We start from the raw sequence: 21243 nt of genomic DNA on the forward strand, positions 1-21243 counted from the left end.
CTGCTGTTGTCCCTGTCTTCTCCTTTCTGGAAAGCAGTGTCCTGGCAACTACAGTAGGTCCTTGGGAGTCATCCTGGTGTCTACCTCCTCAGGCTGTCTTGGCCTTAGATGCTAAGAAGAGCTCTGAAACAGTCCTTGGACACAGTTGTGATAGAGATGTTCCTCTTGCTCCTCCTATAAAAGACCTTAGAGGCTGAGCACAGCAGAGACCCTTGGGAGGCTGAGACAGGAAGATGTCCATGAGTTTAGGGTTAATCTGGGCAACAGCGAGTTCTAGGTCAGCCTGGCAGGGTAATAAAAACAGGAGCAACACTCACAGAGCCTCAGAGCCACAGAGCATCCTACCTCTCTCGCTACTCTCTGCTTCAGGGATATGCTGAACGAGAGCAGCCAACCCAATGTCCCTTTGGGTCAGGATTTGCACCTAATTGCAAATGACTTGGGAGTCACAGCTAAGTGGGTGTCAGCTGCTCAACACTCAATATCATTGGCATCCCCTTCACTGAGTTCTTTAAAAATATTATGTATGTGTGTATACATATACACACATTAATTTCAATTAGGGCTTGCAAGATGCAAGAAAACAAAACAAAAACTCAGGCAACTGCTGAATGTATGTAAGATTCAATAGGTGTGGCCGACCCCATTTTCTCCCTGTTTGGTGGGGGAGGCAGAATTCAATTATACTTTCTATAACTGTGCACAGCCCCTGTACTATTTACTGTCCTGTCACTTCTCATGTCAGTCATTTTGCTACTCTTTTTTGGCTGGGGTCCCATAGAGATTTCTCTACTCTTAAGTGGAGCCAGCTCAGTGCATCCCAAGAGTACCCTGGGTCACATCCATCCCCCCAGACTGGCTGGTCCCTGCTTTCTATCTGAATCATCAATATCTCCAAACCCCACTCTGCCTTCCAATGCTGGCCTCCTCTCCTAACTTGCCCACTGGCTCCTGGGATCTCTTCCTTTTTGTTCTGGTATCTTTCAGTTTCACAGGACTACTCCTCATTAATAATTACCCATAGGGTTAAAAGGGCCAGTGGGCAGTTTGGTGCAGGAGTGTGCTTAGTTTGTCCAAAGCCCAAGTTCTAGCTGGAGCTTCCCAAACACCATTCAAATCAGTTGCTTACATCTTTTTGTTGCCCCCTCTCACTTCACATACATCTTCTAACTTAGTCCTAAAAGACTGCCTTACATAACTTCTACCTCATTGGAGGAGCAAAGGCCACACCTCTTTTTCATTGACTTAACATCCTCTTTCTCTATGTGAGGTGGCAATGAGTCACCATAAATGATCCCTTCAAATTATAAAATGCTTTTCTGTAAGGTCCTGTTGGGGGTGGGTGGCTAGATAGAAAAAATGGTGTTAGCATCAACGGCTTTAATCATCACAGAGTTGAGCAGGGAGTCCCAGGGAAAACTCAAGGAGTGAGCAAGCCTGCCCTACCAGACCCTCTTGAATGTTGCAATACACATGGGCAGAGTTCAGGTTTACTGTGTGCAAGCAACATGCAGGACCAAACATTTTCTCTCAGTATTCACAAATGAGATAAATAAACGAACTCGCTTTGATACTGGATACATACATGTATACCTGGGTATGTGTGTGCATGTGGATGTATGTGTGTTCAAATGCTTCTTCCTTTCTTTCTCCTTTCTCTTTTTCTTTCTCTTTTCTGCACAGAGTTGGAAAGATATAGCAAGACTGACATCCCAGCCTGTCATTCATTGGCTGTGGGGCTTAGCTCTCTTAATATTTCTCCAATATTAAGAGACTTCCTTGAAAATCATGCTGAGATAATGCACACGTGTCCTTGGGAAACTAGGGTTCTCTGGCCCCACCCTAGAGCCCTATGATCAGAATCTACTCGACAAGGCTGTCAGGGACTTTGTCTATCCAAGGTTAAGGAATTCTGTCCTCAGCACTATCTACAGTAGCCCAGGGAAGCAGACGAATGGATTTAAAGAACAAGGTTGGTCATGGTAACACACAACTGCAGTTTCAGCACTGGGCATTGAAATAGGAGGATCTTCAGTTTGAGGAAAGATGGGCTACCTAGGGAGAGTGAGAGCGTGTCTCAGAAAAAGAAAACTGGTGTATTATATAAAATTCTGTTATAAAGAAGGGAATCACATTTTCAGGGATATGTGAAGAGGAATAAGCCAGAAAGATAGACAAGAATCTTATTTTTCCTTCCATTTGTGAAATTGAGATTTACAAAAAAAAAAAAAGAAAAAAAAAGTGGGGGAGGGGCTAGAGAGATGGTTCAGTGGTTAAGAATACTGACTGCTATTCCAGAGGACCCAGGTTTGAATCACAGAACCCACATGGCAGCTCGCAACTGTCTGTAACTCCAGTTTCAGGTCTACCATCCTCTTCTGACCTAGTTCAACAGGTCAGTATGCAATGCATACACTTGCATGCAGGCCAAACACCCGTATGCATAAAATACTAAATAAATAAAAAATTAAAATAAAAAAGAGTCCCTGGCCTCCAGATAATCACTGGATCATATCTAGGGGGAATCGTAGAAGCGATGTACATTTATGGAGTCTTTCTGTCTGTTTGAGGTAGGAAGAGTTTCACTGTAGTACTGTCTGACCCAGAACTCACCACAATCCTCCTGCCTCAGTGTCCCAAGTGCTGGGATTATAAGAGTGAACCACAATACCCAACAAATGCAAAGAATTCTTCTCCTCCTCTTTTTAAAAATCCTTAAGGTGTTTGTTGCTATGCCTGGATAACATTTATTTTTACTTTTAAGTGTGTGTTTTCATGTGTGTGCATGCCTGTGCTCATATCTCCTGGGCTGGAGCTACAGGTGGTTGTGAACCACTTGACATAGGCACTGAGGTCAAGCTTGTGTCCTCTGCACTCTGGGTGGTTTTGCTGGGTGAATGACCTGGTTGTTAGAGCAAGACCTTTAGGGATGGATGTCGTGGAGTATGCAGTACCTTTGGGATGGCAAAGCTGGCCATGGGCTCTGTTGGCAGAAAGCAGATGGCTTGTAAGGGGATTCTCATATGTAGGATGAGTTCTCTGAAGGTGTGGGAGGCCCGAAGGGGGATGAGAACTTAGCCTGCTTATGCAGAATTGACAGAGCAAAGCCTTTCATAAAAATCAGCAGATAGCCAGCGACTCTATTAGCTGAGGGCCAAACCAAGGCCCAGCATCTGCTATGCAAATGCTCTGCCAAGGAGCCAAACCCTCAACCCCATACATTCACACATACAGCAGATGGTAAGAACACCAAGTCTGATTGTTGTGAATAATAACTTCCCAACCCTGAAAGGAAATCTTCTGTCTTCTGGGACCCAACTAGTTTGAGAGCTTCTTTCTTTCATCTGTTGCTTACTGTGTTGCCTAGGTAAGTGGCCTCTCTTCAGCAACCTCCCCTCTTTTTTGGTAGGGGGAGGCTGTGAAATGGAAAAATACAAGTGAGCAAACCCACCAGTTGTTATAAGGGCTCAGTGAGACGTGTATGGAAAGTAGTGAGTCCTCTTCTGACCTGAACTGAGAAAGAACCTGCTGTGTTATGGCTGGATGACTTACAGGGGTCAAGTAGGAAACACTGTTGCCAATGCTAATACCACTGTTGCTAAAGATGAAGTGTGCAGGGTTGTTGATGTACCATAGAGAGCCTGGCCTGCATAGCATGCACTTGATCACAAGATGAAGTGTGGCTCCCTAGTAAGTCCGAGACAGCCTAGGCTACATGAGACTTCATATCTCTCTCTCTCTCTCTCTCTCTCTCTCTCTCTCTCTCTCTCTCTCTCCATATATATATGTGTGTGTGTGTGTGTGTGTATTTGAAGGCATTTATAAACTTGAGATTCAAGGAATTAAGCAGACTTTTTGTTGTTCTCAACAGGAACAATGGTGATAACATGAGAGCTACAGCAGACAGTGGCCACAGCAATGGTGTCATTGTGATGTACACATATTAATTGTGGCTAACACTTTATTTGTTCAACACTCCAAAAGCCACTTCCCTCAGATTATCTTTGTGATTTTCACACACACATGATGTTTTATAGCACAAGCCCAGGTATAGATGAAGAAACCGAGGCCTAAAAAGCTCAGGTCATTGGCCTAAGGTCCAGGCTTGTAAGTGGACCTGGAATTGGAATCCAGACTTAGTGGCTCCCTAAGTTGTTTTCTTAACCTCTACTTGAGCTTTCATGTTTAAAAAAAAAAAAAAAAAAACTGAACAAAGTTCTCCTTCCACTGGTGGCCACACACGCCCTGTTTGCTTTCGGCTTTCTGGCTTCCCTCTTTTAAGAATTTTTAAGGAAAACGTATCGCTCTAGGAGCAAGAGCAAGCCATGTGAAAACTCAAGTGGGCTGAGCATGGTGTGTGTGAGTCTCCTGTGTGCCCAGACAGTGAAGTCAGCTGTGGAGATGTGCTGATCCTCTTGTGAGGCAGCATCTCTGTGGCTATCACCTTAGCAGTCTCCTCAGGGGACACGAGCAGTCTCAGGGGACATGAGCAGTCTCAGGGGACATTAGTCAGGTTTTGAGGCTGAATCACATGTCTAGTTGACAAACTAAACAGAGACAAAAAGCCCACCCTAGCTCAGAAAAGACCTGGATTCATGGCTTGTATTTCTCTCTCTCCCTCTCTCCTTCTTCCTCCCTCTTTCCTTCCCTCCCTCCCTCCTTCCCTCTCTTCCTCCCTCCATTCTTTGCTCCCTCTTCAGGATACCTTCTCTCTCTCTTTGGTGACAGGGTCTTATAGTCTAGTGTGTCCTCAAAGGAGCTATGAAATTGAAGATGGCCTTGAATTACTGTTGGGTTTTTTTTTTTTTCTTTTTTGTAGTGCATTCAAGTCTGATTTAAAGTGACCACTCCTCCAAACTCCAGTACAAAATACTTAGGCAAAAAGACTAAGTGGCTATGAAATCATCACATGGTAAATGGAAGTCAACTTGTACAATTTATGCAAATTATGTCTGGCCTACAAGGCTGTGTGGAGCCAAATCCAAGACTGCTGTGTACTAACAATTCTTTTCTCAAGAGATTTACTTTCTGATTTTATAATTATATAATGCCCCCCCCTCCCTGGTTCTTTGGGCTCTTCTTCCTAGTGCTGGAGATGAAAGCACGCACACTCTACCTGGTTAGCAGCTTACAGTCTCACCAAAAAAACAACCCAACCCCACCCATGTCTATTTCTCAAAGTCCCCAAAACCTGATTCCACCTCCAAACTTTCCATCTATAAACACCAGAGGTGGCAATTGGGAGGCAGAGGCAGGTGAATCCCAGTGAGTTTAAGGCTAGCCTGGTCTACAAGTGAGTTCTGTAACTCAGCCAGCCAGGGCTGCGCAGTGAGACTGTATCAAGACAAAATTAAGTATGTAAACATTCTGAAGCTGTTTGTCCATATGTTTGAAGCCAAGGACATACACGTACCCCCTTTCTACAAGTATTTGACTATTACTTAAGACTCTCTGTATCCAATATGAATTGCTAGACATTCCCACCTAGGGATGAGGTTAGCTGCTAAAATGGTTGCTGAGTGGCCCTGCCTTAGCAGAGGCTAGCGGGGCAGCATTTCATGTGGCTTTCTTCCTTTTGGTCTGAGAAGGCATCTTGCTGGATAGTCCAGGCTGACCTTAAATGGAGCTGTTCCTTCTGCCTCAGCCACCAAGCTTGGCTTGTTTGTGTGAGTGTGCATGCCTGTGGGGATTGAACCTGACATGTCAGGCTAGCATTCTCCTGAGCTGGATTCTCAGACTTCAGTTTTCCTTTACCTTTTATGCTAAGATAAGGTTTCACTAAATTGTCCAGGCTGGCCTTGCACTCACTCGGTTGGTCTGCCTTGAACTTGCAACTGTCCTGTCTCACAGGCTTCTCAGTGATTGAGATGATAGATCCGTGTCACCAGGCCCAGAATATGGAGGGCTTTGTTCTTATTTGGACACGGAGTCTAACGTAGCTCAGGCTGGCCCTGAACTCAGTAGCTTGAACTTCCCTCTTGACTATGCTCTTCAAGGGCTTGGATTATGGACATGCACTACCATGCCCTCTATCAACTGAGTCATGACCCAGTCCAGTGTGGCATTATGAATGAGACTAGAATATTTATTACTCCAAGAAAGATTAAAAACAGAAAAGTCAGAGTAACTTCCACTAGATCCTTTCCAAAATTCCTGGGTCACATGAATTACTAGAGAAAACCAGGAATAGACCAGGAAATGGACCAGCCTTCAAACTGAAACTCAGGTATAGTGTGCAGTCCTCAGGAGGGGACAAAGGTTAGGTAGGTAAGGGGCTGTGACCTCGTGTGGTGAAGCAACTCCAGTCCTTAATGATGTTCCATTTTGTAATATTTCACTAAAATACCTTTTCTTATTAAAATTCCCCTTGCATAGCATTCCACAAACTGGCACAGGGGTTGGGGGATAGAAATCTCCATTCTCAGAAAATCGGAGCTCTCAAGCTCAGGGCCAAAGGGCCTGTGGGGTTTCTCTCATTTATGGTTATCAGAAAAACAGGGCGGAATCAGCTGACCACACCTGGACCCCTCCTTGTATCAACAGGCCTCACAAACAGAGGAACCCCGCAGCCACCTTTTACACCGCCTGGTACTGTACAAGCAACCAGCTCAGAGGCTCCGCAGAAAGGAAAACAAGCTCTGGCCCTGTTCTGATGGTAGCCTGATATCGCTGTCCCTCCAGCCAGGGCGCGATTGTTCTCTCCCCTGTGCCCTCCCAGTTCTACTCCAGGCAGTGCTGATAAGTCTGCATGAGTCGTGTTTGAGATGGGGTTGTCCGATCCATTACTTGAAAGGAGGACGTGGGCTTGCTCTGGGAAGGACGAACTCTGGTCTTGAGGTCTGGGAGAGAATAGTAATGATTTATGATCAACTGATGACGCCAAGGTTATTTGGTTTCACTGACTGCTGCTGCCACTGCTCCTCTGTGAGAGATTATGCCTCCATAGACATCTAGGTTGTGAATAACCAGAGAGAGAGAGAGAGAGAGAGAGAGAGAGAGAGAGAGAGAGAGAGAGAGAGAGAGAGAGAGAGAAAGGGAGAGAGAAAGGGAGAGAGAAAGAGAGGAAGAGGGAAACAGAGAGACAGAAGGAGAGACAGAGAGAGATGGGGTAGGGGTAGAGGGAGAGGAAGAGGGGCATGGAAAGGAGGGAGAGGGAGGGCAAGGGGAAGAAGGAGGGGGAGAGGGAGAGAGAGGGAGAGAAAAGGAGAGAGAAAGGGAGAGGGAAGAAGGGAGGGGTAGAGGGAGAGGGGCAGAGGGTGGGGGGAGAGGAAGGGGGAGAAGGAGGGAGAGAAGGAGGGAGAGGGCAACAGAGAGAGAAAGACAGAGAGACAGAGAGGGGGGCAGGGATAGGGGTAGAGGGAGAGGAAGAGGGAAAAGAGGGAGAGGGAAGGCTAGGGAGAGATGGAGAGGGAGGTTAAGGGGAGGGAGAGGGAGAGAGAAGTAGAGAGAGGGAGAGAGAAAGAGACAGAGAAAGGATGAGGGGAGGGGGAGAGAGGGAAGGAAGGAGGACGAAAGAAAGAGAATCAGGAGAGAAATTACCATGTTTCAGCACTGGGCATAGGGTATCCTTGCATCCTGCCATTCAGCAAGAAGATAGGAATTCTTTGGGTTTTTTTCCCCCAAGGACATTGTACCAACTGGGTTAGATCCTGCTGGCAAGATAGAGCTCGTTGGATAGAGCTGGCAAGGTAGATTAAATTATTTGTAACAGTGTTTGAATGAAGATCAAGATTTTGTTTACCTTTTTCTGAAGTCAAAACTTTGGGTTTCTAACAAGAATTTTAACCTGCTAGCAAAGTGCAAACAAGAAATGCAGTGCTTCCCTTGTGCCTGCTGGAATTCAAGCCCAGGGAAATGGGGCCAGGACAGCAGTGGTGAGCAGAGGCAGTTGCCTGCCTGGGTCTTGGGACTTCTACTTGCTTTCATCCATTTTGCGTCCATGGAGGGCTTCATGCTTAAAGAGTTTTAATCCTGAGTCAGAGAGAAAGGAAAATAAATGAATGTATTTTAAGAACTGAAGTTTTACATGAAAGGATGGCTGTGGGACCAGCCACATTACAGTAGCATGGGTTTGGAAGGCTGAGGCAGGAAGATCAGCTTCTGCTGGTCTATATAGTGAGACCCATTTGAAAAGAGAGAGGAGCGGGGAAGGCAGAGCTGGTCTTTATTCTAGTGTTTAATGTTTACCACAAGGCATGAAGGCTGCCTATCTGACATCACGCAAATGGCAGAGCAGACACACAGGACCATTATGCTTCCAACACTCTTGATGGAAGGACCAAGTCTCAGCTTTGGAAAATAATCTGATTTAAAGGATATGAATTTGACTTAAAAGTTCTGTAACTGTTTAAAAAATTATGTGGGCTTTTTACTTTTCAAATTAAAGCTTGCAAACATGGAGAAGGATGTGAGGGAACACACCTATGTTTCAGCACTCAGGAGGCTAGCAAGGCTTACCTGGGCTGTATCAGACCTTGTTTCAAAAACAAGAAGTACCTCAGACATGGGAACATCCTGCATGTGGGCGCCAATAGTTGCTTTTTTCTCTTACTAGAGGCATCCCGGAAAACAATATTCTCCAAGCAGGCATATTCTACCGCAGCAAGTAGGGTGTGTATATATGTGTATGTGTTTATGTATGTATGCATGTATGTATAGGTATGCATATGTATTTTATGAATGTATATGTGTTTATGCACGTGTATATATGTGTATATGTGTGTATGTGTTTTTGTATGTGTGTATGTGTGTTTCTGCATGTGTATGTATATGTGTCTATGTGTGTGTGTTTGTGTTTAACCTTTTTTCTAAGATCAAGTTCTAAAATAGAATTCAGCATACCTTTTGTCTTGGAAACATCTCAAGCAGAGATGGCTCGGTGGGTAGTTCTTGCGGTGAGATCAGATGACTTTAGTTTGCTGTATGTAACCATGTAAAAATGGAAGGAAATAACAGACTTACAAGGTTGCCCTCTGGCACATGCTGAAGGTGCACTCCTGATGATGATGATATCAAGTTTATTTGAAAGCATAAAAAAAGATGACCACATGCTAATTTGTCATAGTAGCCTTTGTAATTATATGCCAAATGTAGCTCATAGTTTAAAAATAATAATTTGCTAAAAATTCTAATATATATCTTTTTTATTAAAAGTAGCCCACATGCTGATTAGGGGCATTATTACAGACTTTACCAGCTAGCACAGGAAACTGGCCTTTATCTATCCTACTGCTTTTAAAAAAAAGATTTATTTATTTATTATTATATGTAAGTACACTGTAGCTGTCTTCAGACGCTCTAGAAGAGGGTATCAGATGGCTGTGAGCCACCATGTGGTTACTGGGATTTGAACTCAGGACCTTCGGAAGAGCAGTCAGTGCTCTTAACCACTGAGCCACCTCTCTAGCCCTGTACTACTGTTTCTATTACAAAAGGTATTACAGGTTCCCAAAGCCACACTAAACATTTCAAGAACACTGACCACATGTTGATAGGAGTCTGTCATTGGCTAACAGACTGATTGACTAATTAAGTCATTAAATAAGTAAATGCATTAAGTAAGTATTTAACTAACTAGTGTTCCTTCTTACAAGTTTGTCCTGTAGGTGAGGTAATAACCCAGCTAGGGTGTACCAGAAAGCATGCACAAGAAGATGAGCAGCAAGAACATACATCAGGGCCCATGGACTGGCTCAGTCTGACAAACCTGGTGCCCAGGACACACATGCATTCTATCCCTGCCATGCCCGTGGAAGGAGACAACTGAGTCTACAAGCCATCTTCTGATGGCTACAGGACTGCCACAGCACTTGGGTCCACACATGTGAATAACAAACAGATAAATGAATAGAATAGCATATTCAAATGAAATGAATGAATAGCATAGCAAATATGAAGGCAGATGGAAGTTATCAAATGCTCTCAATTCTCGCTCCTGATTAAACCGCTTTTCAGCTGTGCCCCGGAAGCCTGCTTCTCTAATGTTCCCACAGTTGACAGGAACCTAAACCCTCTCTGGACTGTGAGATCCCTAAAGTAAAGAAAAGGTCCCCACGTGCTTAGGACTCAGAGCGATGGAAGCAGAGGCCAGCTTGTCATGACAGACACTTTCATTTCAGACTTCTCCTTCCATGTCACCCTGGTGTGGCTCTCCCTGACACTGGCTTTAGCTTCGTGTCACTTTTGCCCTCCAGAAGCATTAGCTGATGGGGACTCTTCTGTCATTTTGAAAGCTGTAAGAACTGTAGTCTCATCTTCTGCTGGCCAGTCTGAGTTAAAACCGTGGAACCAGAGAGCTGTTCGTTGCTCACATCCGACTCGCGTAACCTGCAGAAGGGTTGAGTTACTGTTCCACAAGCTACTTTTAGACCTGGGCCGTCCTCCCAGCGGAGTTTTACCGTTGCTTTTGGCCAGCGCCCTTTCCCCATCTATCCCTCCTTTTGTTATTGCTTGTGTTTTTATTCTTCCTTGTGGGCCAAGAGCTCAGTAATTAGGAATTGGTCTCTCGGACCCTGTGAATCTTATCTGGATTTTGCTCTAGTTGATTTGCAATGGAGATAGAGGCCAGTGGTGCCGAGTTGCAGCCCATGAGACCCAGCCTTGGTGCGGGGAGCGTGCCTAGTCACTGGTTCTGCAGAGAGTTCCTAATGCTTTTGTAAATCTTTTGAACCCTGTAAGTAGCCAGGCTCATAAGATAGCTTAAGCTCATACCTGGAAACCAGCCACTCTCAAATACTAATTCAAATGTTCCCCATCTAGACTCCATACTACCTCTTTCCCAGGGTCCCTACCAGGCATTTTCATACAGCGTTATCCTTTGGGTCCAACCTTATTTGAATAACTTTAATTTCTTCTCATAATTCTGGCATTTCAGGGTCTCTTTAATGTGACCCTCAACTGATTTGCTTCATTTTAATGCTTACTTTAAAAAAAAAAAATTGGGCTGGAGAGATGGCTCGGTGGTTAAGAGCACTGACTTCTCTTCCAAAGGTCCTGAGTTCAAATCCCAACAACCACATGGTGGCTCACAGCCATCTGTAACTGACGCTCTCTTCTGGAGCGTCTGAAGACAGCTACAGTGTACTTACATATAATAATAAATAAATAAATCTTTAAAAAATTCTTTCTGTATTTGTGTGCAAGTATGTGTGTGAGTGTGCCTGTGTGTTTGTGTGCATGTATGTGTGTAAGTGTGCCTGTGTGCCATATGGAGGTCAGAGGGTGATCTTGGTATTGGTCTCTGCCTTGTTTGAGACCCAGTCTCCCTTTTGTTGTTCGACACTGCATCCATGAGGCCAGCAGGCCTTTGAGCTACATCAGACAGAGGGAGACATCTGTCTCCACCTTTCATCTCACTGCCAGACTGATGGCACTGTACACGTGTGCTTTTACTCAGGTTAGAGAATCAGTCTCAGTCCTTGTACTTCAAGCACTTTGCCCACCGAGCCATCTCACCTGCCAGGGTTTCCTGCTTTTATGCTCGTCCTAGGTGAAAGACATACTTTCTCTTGGAAATCATGTTTGGGCTCAAGTTCCTACCTGTCAATCTATTCATCATCCCTGCCCACTTTGAGATGGAATCTCTTTGGCTTGGGTTGGCCCTGAACTTGTGATGACCCTTAGCCTTCTTAGTGCTGGGGTTCCAGGCTGGTATTCCACCAACGCGTGCTTGGAATCCAGACTATGGATTGTCCAGTCACTGCTTTCTATAGCCACAAGAAGGTGCCTTCTTTCTCTAGAGGGATGGGACCCTAAGTAAAAGGCTCTGTGATCCAGAGCCCTGTCTGGTTCTTGAAGACATTTTGTTTTGTCATTGGTTCATCCTCTATTAACCTGTCTGTCCATCTGTCCATCCATCTATCTGTCCATCTGTCCACCAACCCATCTATCTGCCTTATCTATCTATCTATCTATCTATCTATCTATCTATCTATCTATCTATCATATTGTGTGTGTGTGTGTGTACACTAAGCACACACATTGAGATTAGAGGACTACTTGTGGGAAAAATCTTCTATCAGGTGGGCCCCAGGGATTGAACTCCGGTCCTCAGGATTGGCAGCAGATGTCTTTGCCTGCTGAACCATCTCTCTGGGTCCTGAGTGCTTTTCTTGTAGAGCAGAACTACACATTGCTTTGAGATGGGTTGTTGTTAGTGGTTCTACCTTTGTCTTCCATGCGCATCCAGTTTCTCCACTATTATGCTATAAAAGTCAAAATGTTTATTCCACACTCACATTTTAAAACAGTGACTCCTAAGAGACACATATTTTTTTCTCCAGAGAGGACCAGATCTTCAGAAGCATAAATGAAGCAACTGTGGCCTTTATAAAACCCTTTAGGATGAAGGGTGAAAGGGCCTTTATGCAAATATTCAATAATGGAAAAATAAATGAAAATGTTCTTGGGGAAAGAACCTGCTCATCTGACTTTGTGGGTGTCACCTTTCTTTGCTCAAGCAGCTTGCCTTCCCTTTGAGAGTCACAGGGTGACATTAGGCTGTGGAGCAATGAATGGCTTTGCAACTTGTCAGTCACTATTTTACATGCAGGAGATTTCTCTACTCCATGCAATGTCTGTGTGTAAGGTATGGAACAGATATTTCCTGATGAGCATTTTTCAGGGAGCAATCCTAAGAACAATGAGTTACTTATTGGTTTCTGTTCACCAGGAAGATACTTTACCAGGCCCCTACAACATCCTCGGTTGCTATAGCCTGTCATCTTTGGCCAAGGTCAAAGAGAAAAGCTTTAGATCCACAGGTGAAAACTTGACAAGTGGCCACTGGGTGTAGGAAGCAGTCACACACTCTTGCATCTCATAATTGCTGACCAGTACTGTTTTCATATTTTGTTGTAGTTTGAGACAGGCTCACTGGATAGACCAGGCTGTCCTGGAACTTGCTTCAAAATTCCTAAGTGGTGGACTTGATTGCAAGTGTGGGTTATCACACCCACACCATAGGTTTCTTACTGTGACCTCAATTCTGGTTGATATCAAACCAGCTTGACACTGAGCAACAAGGTTACTCTTTCTCGGCTGTGTCAAACAGCAGCATTTCAAAAATAACCAGACTGGGGTTTGGTTAAAGAGATTATGACACATACTTACAATAAAATACTTTTCAATTAATGAAGAAAAAAAGACAGATCTTTACATATTTTCCTGTCTTACTGCTTTTTATTTTTATGTTATTTATTCATTAAGTGTGTTGGTTAATTTTTTTTATTGCTGTGAAAGATACCATGGCCAAGGCAACTTATAAAAAGAATTGATTTGGGTTCTAAAGGGATTAGGGTTTGTCATGGAGGCAGAGAGGACCCACTCAAAATGGTTTTCTTCAACTTCTCAAAGCCTGCTCTCAATGACACTTTCTCCAAAAAGTCCATGGTTCTTAAAACTTCCAAAGAGTTATATCAGTTGGGGACCAAGTATTCAAATACCCAGACTATGGGGGACATTTCTCATCCCAAACATCAGTTTAAGTTTTTCAGTTAACTGCAGTTTAATCGTTTCTCCACTGCATCTTCCTACATATGTGCCATCAGATTCTGCTCTCCCTTGCTGCCCTGCCCTGTGTCCTCCCTGCCTCCTAGTGCCACCTCCTCCATTTGTTGCACGAAGCTAGTACCCTGAAGCTTTCTTATCCATATACTCCATTCTTTTTGTTTCCTCTCTTCCTTAGGAGCCCTTCCTCCTGTTTCATGCTCCCCTCTCTAATTTTGTAACAGACACACATATACATACATATGTGTATATGTATATATACATATATATGTGTGTATATATACACACATGGTATTTTATTTTATTTTTTTTCAGTGTATTTGGTTTTTTTTTAGTTAATTTTATTTATTTATTTATTTATTTTTATTACATATTTTCCTCAATTACATTTCCAATGCTCTCCCAAAAGTCCCCCATACCCTCCCCCCCCACTTCCCTACCCACCCATTCCCATTTTTGGCCCTGGCGTTCCCCTGTACTGGGGCATATAAAGTTTGTGTGTCCAATGGGCCTCTCTTTCCAGTGATGGCCGACTAGGCCATCTTTCCATACATATGCAGCTAGAGACAAGAGCTCTGGGGTACTGGTTAGTTCATCATGTTGTTCCAACTATAGGGTTGCAGATCCCTTTAGCTCCTTGGATACTTTCTCTAGCTCCTCCATTGGGGGCCCTGTGATCCATCCAATAGCTGACTGTGAGCATCCACTTCTGTGTTTGCTAGGCCCCGGCATAGTCTCACAAGAGACAGCTATATCTGGGACCTTTCAGCAAAATCTTGCTAGTGTATGCAATGGTGTCAGCGTTTAGAAGCTGATTATGGGGTGGATCCCTGAATATGGCAGTCTCTAGATGGTCCATCCTTTCATCACAGCTCCAAACTTTGTCTCCTATTTTAAATACAGCTGCAACATATAAGAACACTCAGTCTGTGTCTTTTTATATTTGCCTATTTTGCTTAATACATGCGTTTCAACTGTATCCACTTTGCTGCAAATGTCATGATTTTGTCTTTCTTTATGGCTGCACAATATTCCATTGTGTATATAAATCACATTTTCAGTATCCATTCATCTGTTGATGGATGTCTAGGCTGGCTCCACTTTCTGGCTATTGTGACTAATGCAGCCATGAACGTTAATGCACAAATCTACAGATTTGTAATTCTTTGGGCATATACCCAGGAGTGGAATAGCTGGGCTATACGACAGTTCTGATTTCAGGTTTGGAGCAATCTCTATTGATTCCCATAGTGACTGCACACGTTTACTCTCCCACCAGAAGTGATCCAGTGTCTCCTTCTCCACATCCTCGGCATATTTGTGATACTTTATCTTCTTGATCACAGCCATTGTGACTGCTGAAATGAAATCTCAGGGCAGTTTTAACTTCTGTTTTCCAGAAGGCCAAGGATGTCAAATCCTTCTCCAAGTGTTGGCTGGCCATTCAGCTCATCAGCCTTAATGTGGTACATAGACTATTTTCTAAAACACATTGTTTAGTTCAAAGGAAAAAGAGAAGATACTGATCAGTGGGTATAATACAATTATGCATTTACTTTAAGATATATATACCTGGGCAGTTCTCCTCGCAGGGCGGCCTGTTGGGGCCTGGCGCTACTGGCTGGGGAGCGCAGGGTGTGGGGGGAGGGATGGGGTCACTCCTGCTTGGTTGGTGCACTGCCCTGCCTAAATAGCTGCTCTCTGACTTGTCTCCTTGACCCTCTGCATGCCCCTGCTGCTTTGCCTCTTGCAGCTTTCCCTAGGTCTTCAAACGACCGTCTTACGGATTCCTTATGGATCACAGCTCCAAGAGGAGGCAGGTGAAGCCTTTGGCCACTTCTCTCCTGGAAGCTCTTGATTATGATAGTCCAGATGACAGTGATTTTAAAGTTGGAGATGCTTCAGATTCTGAAGGGAGTGGTAATGGAAGTGAAGACCCTTTAAGGAACAGTGAAGAAGGTTCCTGTAGTGATGCCGAGGAAAACATTTTAGAAGAAGAACTGAATGAAGATATTCAAGTAAAAGAAGAACGGCTTAAAAATTCTACAGAGGAAATAATGCCATCAGACAAACAGTTAATTAAAATGGAAAAGAAGAAAAAAGAAGAAAATGGAGAAAGACCTAGAAAGAAAAAGGAGAAAGAGAAAGAAAAGGAAAGGGAGAAGGACAAAGAGAAAGCAACAGTATCTGATAGTGCAGCTGTTTCTGCTGCTGGCACCACACCAGCCACAAGCCCTCCTGCTGTCACCTCCCCTTCTGTCCCTACCACCACCACCACCACCACCACCACCACCACCACCACCACCACGGAGGAACACGTCAGTGAGCCCAAATGGAATCTTCATCAAAACTGTCCCCTCTTGGACTTTGTATCCATGGAAGAACTGAATGATATGGATGATAATGACTGGAGACCTGTAGTAAAGACAAAGGGGAGATCGGCATCTCAGAAGGAGGGCAGTGATGGAGACAATGAGGATGATGAAGATGAGGGAAGCAGGAGTGAGGAAGATGAGAATGATGAGGGCAATGATGAAGAGCATAGCAGCCCTGCTAGCGAAGCAGGTGGCAAGAAGAAGAAGAGGAGTAAAGTTCTTAGCAGAAACAGTGCTGCTGCTGAGGAACTGACCAATGATAGCCTGACCCTATCTCAAAGCAAGAGCACTGAGGACTCGCTGATTCTCGAGAAGAGTCAGAACTGGAGTTCTCAGAAAATGGACCACATTCTGATTTGCTGTGTTTATCTTGGAGATAATAGTAAAGGTGCAGATGAAATAATTCAGTGGGACAATTGTGGCATTACAGTTTATGAAGGTTTTATGGAGTCGATGGAGAGAGTAAGTCTATTATGAGTTCGGCTTCTGAAAACGCCACCGAGCCTTGGTTTTGTGATGCCTATAAATGTGGTGTATCTCCTGGCTGTGAGCTATGTCCTAATCAGGATGGGATTTTCAAGGAGATGGATGCTGGAAGGTGGGTCCACATTTTTTGTGCCCTATATGTTCCTAAAGTAGTCTTTGGAGTTACTGATAAATTATGACCAGTAACATTAACAGAAATGAACTATTCTAAATATGGTGCCAAGGAGTGTAGCTTTTATGAAGATCCTCGCTTTGTTAGAACTGGGGTTTGCATTAGCTGTAATGCAGGCATGTGTAGAACCTATTTTCATGTTACCTGTGCCCAGAAGGAAGGCCTGCTTTCAGAGGCAGCAGCGGAAGAGGATATAGCAGATCCATTTTTTGTTTATTGTAAGCAGCATACAGATAGGTTATCCAGAAAATGGAAAAGAAAAAACTATTGGCTCTACAATCCTATTGTAAAATGTCATTGAGAGAGAGAGAGAGAGAGAGAGAGAGAGAGAGAGAGAGAGAGAGAGAGAGAGAGAACAGCTATCCCCTGAAGCACAGGCAAGGATCAATGCCCAACTATAGCAATATCGTGCCAAGGCAGAGCTGGCTCAATCTACCAGACCACAAGCCTGGGTTCCAGGGGAAAAGCTACCCAGGCCACTCACAAGTAGTGCTACGGCCATTTGTAAGCAGAACTGTTAGGAATAAGTACGGATATCTTTCCAGTGGACAACTCAGATACTAGTTCTAGTGTGGATGGAAGGCGGAAGCATAGCAGCCAGCTCTCACTGCTGATTTTGTGAATTACTATTTTGAGAGAAATACACACATTATTCAAATTGAGGAAAATATGACTGAACAAAAGAATATAAAGGATAATGAGCAAGAAAAGCTTCGTGTGGAATATAAGCAGCTCTGTGAACCGTTAAAGGAACTGCAAAATCTGAATGGGAAACTTCAAAGTGAAGGGCAAGGGATATGGGTCTTACTTGGCCCAATTACAGGGCAGAAGTTGGATGTAATCTTATGAGCACCTAAGGAAAGGAAACCAAGTAAGAAAGCAGGAGGCACACAAAGGACATCTACTCTTCCTACAGTGCTATAGTTGTGGACTTTGTAAGAAGAACCATGATCATCATCTTCTTTTACTGTGTGACACCTGTAAACTGCATTATCATCTCAGCTGCCTTGATCCTCCTCTTACAAGGATGCCGAGAAAGATAAAAACCAGTTATTGGCAATGCTCAGAGTGTGACCAGGCAGGGAGCAGCAACATGTAGCAGAGATGGCCGTGGAAATTTTGCCAGAGGGAACCAAACGATCAAGGAAACACATTAAGGAGCCAGCGAAGTTTGCTCCACAGGATGTGCTACCAGAACCCAAACAGATTCTAATCAGAAACACGAGAACCAGAGGACGAAAGCGAATCAAGAGGAAAGAGTTCCTAGGGAAAGAAGGCAGAGGCAGTCTGTGTTACAGGAGAAGCCAAGGCTGAAGACTTAAGAACTGAATGTTCAACTTGCAAAGGAACTGGAGATAATGAGCGTCTCGTCAGATGTGATGAATGCAGACTATTTAGATCCTCCTTTGAAAAAAATCTCCTAAACAAACAGGCTATGACATTTATGTCAGGAATGTGATTCTTCATCTTCTAAGGAAGATGACAATGAAGCTGAAAAGAAAAATGCTCTCAGGAGCTCAGCATGGAGCAGAAAAACCCAAGGAAGTAAAGGAGGATTGTCTGATGTGTTCTGAAGTGTTGGTAACGTGTGCTGAGGCACTTCTAATCTGTAAAATGTTAATTCTAAAATCTAAATTACAAAACTGCTCTCAATAAAGTCCTTGAATAAAAAAGATATTATATATTATATATATAATATTATATGTGGGAGTGTGTATGTGTGAGTGAGAGTGGGGGCAGAGGGAGAGGGGTGCTACTGAGACTACGTAGGTCAAAGAACAAATTCTTGGAAGTTGGTTCTCTCTGTATGCCTTGTTTTTGAGGCAGGGTCTCTCCTGTTATTTCTGCTACCACCACTGTGCCAAGTACAGGCTGACTTTCTTGCCTTGCCTCCTATAACACTGTAAGAGTGCTTGGGCTGGCATTATAGAAATGAGCCATCTCAGCTGGCTTAATTGAGGTGGGTTGGGAGCACAAGCTCAGCTTCAGGTTGTGTGGCAAGGGCTCTCACATTGTGAGTCATCTTGCAGGTCCAGTAAGTAATCTTTAGTGTAAAAGCAAGTACCAGATAATTTGAAAATTAGGCTTATTTTGCCTAACATATGCTTTCCAACTGTGTGCGTGTGTGCACATGTATGTGCTGTATGTTGGATATTTTGGGTAGGAAATATAAGAAATTGTTAGCTGATGTTGGCTACCATTCAAGGACAGGGAAATGGAGAGGATAGGCTGTGAGAGACAGTCTCTAATTGGAACCCTGTTATGTGTACATACAAAGTCAACACCTTTGTAGGGTGTTGACTTGGTTCAGCTCAACCATATTCCCCAGAATGCTTTATGCTGTGCCTTTCCAGTTAGAGTAGGCCTCCGAAGGGATTGGAAGGGAGAAGCAAAGCCCTCTGGTTTTGTTACCTGCTGGCTTCCAGTGCTGACAGGAGGCAGCTCTGTCTGAGTTTGCCATGGGTACTTTCCCTTGGGTAGAAATTTAAGCTTTTCTGATTGACCAGTTCTGACTCTTGGGAAGAGTACACCAGCTTCTCCTGTGGTATTCCAAGGGCACAGCTCTGAGCCTCCTGCAGCACAGGAAGGTCACTGCACTGAGTGCAGACATCTTTGCTTCACCATCTTTGATTCTGAAGCAGACTTGAGGTTTCAGCTTATCCTTGATGTCCCCACTTTCTATTCATCTTCTTTCAGATTCTACCATCAGATGTTGAGATAATAGCATTACATAGAGTGTTTTACTAGCCCCTGTGTTAGATCACTATGTGCAACAAATCCTTTATTGTGTACGTAACTCTGATGGCTCTTGGAATGAACTCTAATTCAGAATTATTAGATTGTTTAAAAAGCATATTCATGCATTATCTATTCAAAATTAAATAAACATTTCAAGTACACATCTAAAAGTCAGACATAAGTACCATTTCTCAGCTCACACTGGGGGTTAAAGGGAGATGGCTGGAGATGGCAAAAGTACCATTTCTCAGCTCACACTGGGGGTTAAAGGGAGATGGCTGGAGATAGACATAAGTACCATTTCTCAGCTCACACTGGGGGTTAAAGGGAGATGGCAAAAGTGGGGTTCATCTTTCTGCTGCTCCTCAACCTTCAGCCATGTTTTGAGCTTCCTCTTGTTCCCAGCAAGGTGGGCATGGTGTACTTAGCTCTGGTTTTGTCATCGTCCTGGTTATTGCTCATAGTGACTGGTGGGGAGGTAACAGGAGGTTTGTTTCTTTTCCACCAAATTTAGGAAAGTTTAGGCCACTTCATACTCACCTGCCCTCTTTTGATCTTTCTCTTTAAAAAGATTTGTGTTACTTTTATCCATGTGTAAGTATGAGTATCTGGTGTGTATGGGTACTGCCATGCAAGTGAAGCCAAAAGAAGGGTTTCAGACTCCCTGAAGCTGGAGTTCCAGGCCATTGGAAACAACCTGATGTGAAATGAATCCCAGCAAACATTCTTCACTGCTGAGCTGTCTTTCCAGCCCCCAATACCCCAGGCTTTATGTAGGTGCTAGAATATAAACTCTGGTATCGTGCTTGTGTGTCTGCATCTTCCTGACTAAGCCTGGGCCTAGTAGTTTACTGTTTAGTTAAATTGTTTGTGCCAGCCCTGTAACGCTTTACCGCTTTACCAGGGTGATCTTTGTGTTGTCTCAGCTGGAAGTCTTGCATTCCCAAGCTCTCAGGCTCACTGCAGACAATCGCCTCTGTCCAGTCTTCAGTGTCTCTCCTGGGCTCTCGTGCCAGGAGCTGTCCTGACAATGTCTCTCAGACATCCCTTGTGCACCACAGCATCATTCAGAGCTTCAAGATTCAAGGACACTCCTATCTGCCGCCCTTCACATTTCCTTGTATTATTTTATATATTTTTAAACAAGAAGTTTATTTAATTAAACAGCAGAATGCTTGAGTTGAAAAGGAAACTATTAAGGTTCATTCCCCCACCCCCACCTTATTTCATTATTTTCAAAGTTACTACCTTCATTTGAGGGCAGTATAAGCAGAATAGTGGCCTTTTAGTTTAAAAAAACCAAAAATGTAATATTCCTATGCACATACACTAAGAACGTCCTGTCCAGTGAAGGGATGCTGAGGAATGCAGTAATGTGTCTGGATAAGGGCTTTTAGTCTTTGTGGCTGAACTCAGTCTTCAAACCCAAGGCTCCGGCCCTTCAAGGCTTCTTGTGTTATTTCACAAATAACCTCTCTTATGCTTCCTTTTCTGTTTTTACCTATTTCTGGGATTCTTGTAGACTGTTTTTCTGTGACTTCTCTAGAAAACAAATCTCATGTTTTATTAAGTGAACATGTGAGGTAACAACAACCAGGACAAGGTGGTGAGTACTTGCCTGACGGCTTCTGAGACAATCAAAGCAGCTCTGCTCTTAGAACGGTCTTACACCTGTCTTCCTCACTGGTTGCTGACTCTGTTACTTGACTATTGTTGGAATTTTACCAAGCAAATAGATCACCTCCCACCCGCACAGCGCACACTGCAGTACTTGCTCATCTCCTCTTCCCACCCACACAGTGCACACTGCAGTACCTGCTCACCTCCTCTTTGTGTCCCTTGGCATTTACTCACTGGCTCTTGCTCTCTTTTTTTCTTGTTTGGGTTTTAGGATCTTTCACTTTCACTGAACTTTCTAATTTATGCTAATTTTTTCTTAATTTGGAGATTTTTTAACTTATATTA

At 43.8% G+C, this 21243-nt stretch overlaps 1 pseudogene; it reads left to right on the forward strand.

Annotated features, from left to right (window-relative positions):
• Positions 1 to 15299: 15299 nt before the first annotated feature.
• LOC110285071 (PHD finger protein 14-like) lies at positions 15300 to 18088 on the forward strand (annotated as a pseudogene).
• Positions 18089 to 21243: the final 3155 nt, after the last annotated feature.

The sequence above is a fragment of the Mus caroli genome, unplaced genomic scaffold, assembly GCF_978045245.1.
Source record: "Mus caroli unplaced genomic scaffold, Mus_caroli_1 scaffold_19, whole genome shotgun sequence".
Classification (NCBI taxonomy): Eukaryota; Metazoa; Chordata; class Mammalia; order Rodentia; family Muridae; genus Mus; species Mus caroli.